Raw genomic sequence first — 6,079 nt, 5'->3', positions numbered from 1 at the left:
AATATTTATTGTTTGATATCACTGCACTAAACTATCTTCTTATGTTGTTTCCTATTTAATGTATGCTACAAGTCATACTGCAATCAAAATTGCAAATTAGCGTAAGATATTGGAACAGCAAATTGACTGACGATGATTGAGGTCTTTATTTTCCAAACCATATTTCATTTTACAAAATTTCATGGCTGTTTACATACTGATAATAACAAAGGTACCAACTTGTGGAATATTTTTATTGCAAGCATTTTGAACAGTGTTTGTTTAATAATGAATTGTTTCAATTTTTAAAAAAAATTTTAAGTACCACTATGTTTTCAAAAGCAAGTGGTTCCTGCCTGCAAATGTACAGTGGCCTTTTTTTTACATTTTTCAAGGTATCAAAGGAATATTGAGGCAAATTTGGGGATAAATTATGAGAAACCACTTGCATAGGTTACAATATGTTACATATTCAATACATAGGTTGGTTCTCTTCAGAATATCTGAAGAGGACCAACAACAAGAATGCAATTGTGGAGTATAACTATATATCAAAACTATGTGACTGCCATAATTTTGTTCTCTCATTTTACTAGGCATAATTTTTCAATCTTCAAAAAAGAAAATATGTTTTTTATTGAAATGTTAACATCTCATGAATTCATTGTTAAGTTTTATTATTAATAAATAGATTTTTCTTTGAAATAATTCCATGCTACTTCTTTTTAATTAATATAGTAACAGTGCAGAATCAAGCTCCTTCTAGAATTTTTTTTTTCTTCTGAAGTTTCAACAATTTGTTTGGCGATTAATTTCAATAACTTTAAAACATAAACTTTTATAGGGGGAGGGGAGACTCTTTACAGCACAATTTAAAATAATCTGTACTATTTTTTAAAAAATAAAATGCAAAGCAATTTTATTTTTATTTTGCCAATATTTATTTCAATTATAACAATATTTCAATATAAAAACTAGGTTAAAAATAATTTAAGATAAGTATACAAAAGGATATCTAATTTTTGTGGACATAACTTTCACATTTGTTTGAGAGGCAAAATACTGCATTTCATAAAAATTTACTAATAATTGTTTTTTTATTAAAAAGATTTTTTTCCAATTTATGCAAATAACACATAATTAATCTCTTAAAAAGTCCTTCATTTCAGTATTATTCTTCAGGATCCATAACTTAAGGAATAAAAGAGGTTTATTTTAACATCACATACTAACATTTTGAGTGTCTTTTGTATCACATATTTCATCAAAATTAATAGGAAGTAACTAAAATTTACATATTTCATGTGATTTTGAACCTTATAAGTAGAAATATTTAGACATTATGAAATATTTAGTTTACATAATTCAAAGGCTTGGAAAAGCTTGCAATGCTTTGAGGACAAATTACTATTTACTACTCAGTAAAGTTCTCCCCCCTCTTTTTATTTGGCCTTTGATTTTATTTTTAATTATTTCAGTATTTTCAAAAATATTCTTTATTAAAAAATATAAATATATTGTCTGCATATATGTGATATATTTTTACTGTTATCGATAGTCAGAAAGAACAACCAATACACTGGCATCTATTTTACTAATTTAGAAGGTATATTCAGGATAAAGAAAGAAAAAAATTTCAAAAAATACATTTGGTTACCAAAATGGAAATGCTTAACATGGCCAAATCATCCAGCCCCATGTGTAGAAGTTCTATCATGGTCATTTTTAAAAATGAAGTCGTTTCAAAATTGCAAGTTGAACCAGAAAGCAAACAATTAATTTAACATATAACAATAAATAAAGGGAATTGAGATTAACCCGCTTTATCTAATTTTAGAATAAAAGTTTCTTATTATGCAGACATTGTCAATTAAATTGCAGAACAGTTGCATAAAAAATTTACACAAATAATACTGGATTTTCAGTATTAGTCAGCAGGAGTAGTCTCCTTAAAACTTTTTCGTATATTCTCTATTAAACGGACTATCCCCCTCCCTCGCATAAAAAGGTGGACTTTCACAAAGAACATGAGTGATAAATTTTTTATTTTCCGAGAATCATCCATGAAAATTGTCTGTTTAATAGTAGAAAAACGAATATATTTTATGTGCCTCTATCTGAAACAATTGATACCAAAATATGATGAATTACAATTTTAGCAAGAATATCTACCACATACCAAAGTTAAGATGTAGCACATTTAATTACCATCTTTATATATAAAGGGAAGTACAGATGGCAATCATTTGAGATATATAAAATCTATACTTTATACAGATAATATAATATATTGGTACTATAGATAAGGATTTATACTCGAGATGCACAAAATTCCACTTATCTAATCTAGAAGAATTTTGAATTCTTGGATTTACATCTAAGCAAAAATATAAAATTAGTCAAACTACTGACAGATTTGGTTCAAAATTTGAGACAAATATATTCTTTAGATGTTGAATATGTGTAGCAAATTTTATCTATCTATCTTCATTTTTAGCATCATGGTTACTTATATTTGGACAATCAGATTTCTTTTGAAAAAAATTCAGCAAAATTTGATAGAAATCTAAAAATATGGTGCTAAGACATTATACCAATTTCACCCATCTAGCTCAAAATGTTTGAGTTAATGTATTCACACATAGACAGACATAATTCTAAAACCTCGTTCATCAGACTCAGGAAGGTCTAAAATAAAGATTACATCAAAATTACATGCTTGAATTTTTTCATTTTTTACAATGCTATCTCTTTGTATACTTCATGTATGAGAAAGGAAAATAAGTGGTCTATATTAGAAAATTCTGGGCAAGAAAATTCAAATGCAAATGTAACTGTTTTATCACCAAAACAATAAATATTTATAAGCAAAGAGGCTATATGCTTCAGTAAAATTGGAGGAGAAAAGGAATGAATATATATATAGAGAGAATACATGCTTATAACTGTCTACAGGCTGAGATCATTTAAAATAGTTATTTTCAACATGAATTCGAAAAAGAAAAAAAATTTTTTTTTTTCAAGCTATAGACAATTAGCAATTGAAAATGGTAGAAGCAATTTCAAGAAAACAGATTCAAAATTACAAATCTATAAAGTATTTTTAAATTATCTCATCATAAACTAGCAAAATTTCAACTGAAATAGGTTCAGCTAGTTTTTTTTTTTTTTTTTAAATACTAGATTCTTATCCATATGATGCCGCATTCATGAATGTCAAAAAGTAAAAGAATACTTTAGTCATATTCTTGAAATAAAGCATTAAAAGAGAGAGAGAGAGAGAGAGAGAGAAAACAAAAAAGCGTCTTTTCTGATTTGAAAATTTTTATTTAAATATATGAAATATGCTTTATAGCTTTTTTTTCATCAATTTATGTTTCATTGGTTTATTTTATCATCCCTCATAAAAACAACAAAATATCGAGGAAAAATATTATTGATATAAAATAATCAATAATAAAAAATATTGAAACAAATCAATATTTTTGACTAAACGAAGTCAACCAAAAAACTTAATCTTTATTGATATAGTTAATCGAAACCTAATGAATCCTTTAATTACAATTTCTCTACTTTATGCGAAAAATAAGCAAACAGTTTATTATCTATTATCAAATTGTTATATGTTCATTTAAAAGAAAGAGAAATGTAAGTGTTACAAATCTGCATCAGGTGCCAAAATGACAACAATACAAAGGGCAGAATAATTGTTATTAGCAAATTTTACAAGAAAATTTTTCAAATTTACAAAAAATAACATTTAAGCCTACAATAATTTTTTTTTTTTTTAAATTTCCAACATTTTATTAAAATTTGCATCAAATCTTGGAATGATTATTGATTTTAAAAATATGTGAAAAGGAAGCAAATTGTTACTATTCTTATTAAAAAAGAACCATAAAAGCATTTATTTATAGCATTGTGTACCTTCCATATATAGTGTGGGATAGAAAAGCTGTTTTTGAAAAAATATGGAAAAGCTAATTTACTGGTCATTCAACAGATGCCATGTCTAAGAGACTAACATATCACATAACTCAACAAGTATGATTTATATTCAGGACTATTCAACAATTACTTTAGATGCTTTTATCTTTTAAAAATTAAAAAGGTATTTCTTTAATTTCTAAATTTAAAATATTTAAGCAAATTTTTTTTATAAGATTAAAAAAAAAAAAAAAGTCCCAGTGCCGTACGGAACAAAATCCTGAATTGCAGATAAGTCAACAGCAAATAAGAAATTAGACAAAGATATGTCAATTAAAATTTGCAAAATACGAATACTGTGCACATACTGATTAAAGACAAAAATTTACAGTATACAAAGAATACATTTCAACTTCACCTAGATGAACACATTTTATCCTGAAATTCAATACATTTTTAAATGAGCAGAAAAAGTAAGGTATCACATTTCAACATGATTTTATTTTGCTCAGAATTGATTTCCAAGCAGCTCAGACAAATGAATAGTTTTGCTATATATCCATTTAACAATGCATTATAAAATAAAAATAGGAAGAGAAACTACATATATGCAAGATTTGTAGAAATGTGTTTTTAATGTCACTTATCACTGCCATCAAAGGAGAATTTGTTTTGAGAATTGCTGAAGAAACTGATACAAATACTAGAGATCTTGAACTGAAGTGAATGAAGATGACAGATAACTTAAAATAACAAAAACACCCTGTTGATCAAAGTAGTCCAAAAAATTTTGAACAAAAAGCATAAGATGAGCAAGGTTAGTTTTCTTTCGAAAAATATTCAATAATGACATTTGCTAAAGATTTCGTTGAAGTGAGAGAATGTATAAAAAATGGTGTTAAATGACATCCAGACTAGGTTTTCATTGGTTAGGGGGCTGATTTAACTGGCTTAAAAAAAAAAAAAAAAAAAAAAAAATCTAGTAATAATTTTTGAAAAATATTTTGAGAAAAAGTAATTGAGACTTCATTAAATAGCTATACATTTTATAATTGCTTAAAAAAGATAAAAATGCAAGATTCTATATTTATCATTTCCATGAAATGCACATAAAGACTATTTAAGATAATATTTCAGGTGAAGGTGAAGTGTCCAAGTGAAAAATGCTGATAATGAGTAAAAATTACTTTAAAAAATATAATAAATTATTGACAGACAACAAATGTAATATTAGAATGAATTATGTTAATAGATCACAAACTAAATTTAATATAAGACACATAAATTTGAAATGAAAAATTATGCTCTGGCAGGTTCTTCACAGGTTTATAGCTACAAAGAAATATCATGAAAAAAGAAATTACACCATTGAATATTCTCTGCTGTGGATAAAATATTTTTAACTCAACGGCTTCTATTAGTTAATATATTTTATTCAAAAATCGTGACTAACAAAATATTAACCTTTAAAGATGATTATTTTTTTTTCAAACAATGCAGAGAAATATTGAAACCATTGCATCATGACTAAGTGATAAAAAAATGAATATCTATAACAAGGGAAACAAACAAATTGAAATACAAAAATTTGAGAAAATATAAAGATTTCATTTTTAAAAAAATTTAAAAAGAAAACTGATTAATGCAAGGAACAATATGAAATGCATAATGCATTTCAGAATAAGTATCATAACAATCATTTAAACTGAAAAATCAAGAGACCGGGAGACACATTTAAAATCCCCCTCCCCAAATAAAGATTCAATATATGATTACATACATTTTTCAAAAACTTTTGGTTCATAATCTTGCAACAGAATTCCAATTGATAAATTGAGTATTCATCTTTAATTAATTTTTTTTATACATAAAATATCAAATGGAGAATCTCGTAGCCAAATTATAAAGTAACTTTATTTTCAGGGACCTGATGTAATTTTGTTAAATTCAAGCAATTATTAAATCTTTCCGAATTATTCTGGTAAACTTAAAATACTTCATATCTGACAGATGAATACATAAATAGTTGTGACTATCTCAAATTAAAGCAAAGCTTTATTGTGTTATAACTTCTAGAAATAAAAATATAACATGTCTACTAGCTCCGTAAAAATAAATAAATTAAAAACACTTTTTCTTAAACACTTAGCCCAAGCATCACAAGATTTTGATA

The sequence above is a fragment of the Argiope bruennichi genome, chromosome 7 (genome assembly GCF_947563725.1).
Source record: "Argiope bruennichi chromosome 7, qqArgBrue1.1, whole genome shotgun sequence".
NCBI classification, from domain to species: domain Eukaryota; kingdom Metazoa; phylum Arthropoda; class Arachnida; order Araneae; family Araneidae; genus Argiope; species Argiope bruennichi.
The sequence above is the reverse complement of the archived record's forward strand: the minus strand, read 5'-3'. Positions refer to the sequence as shown.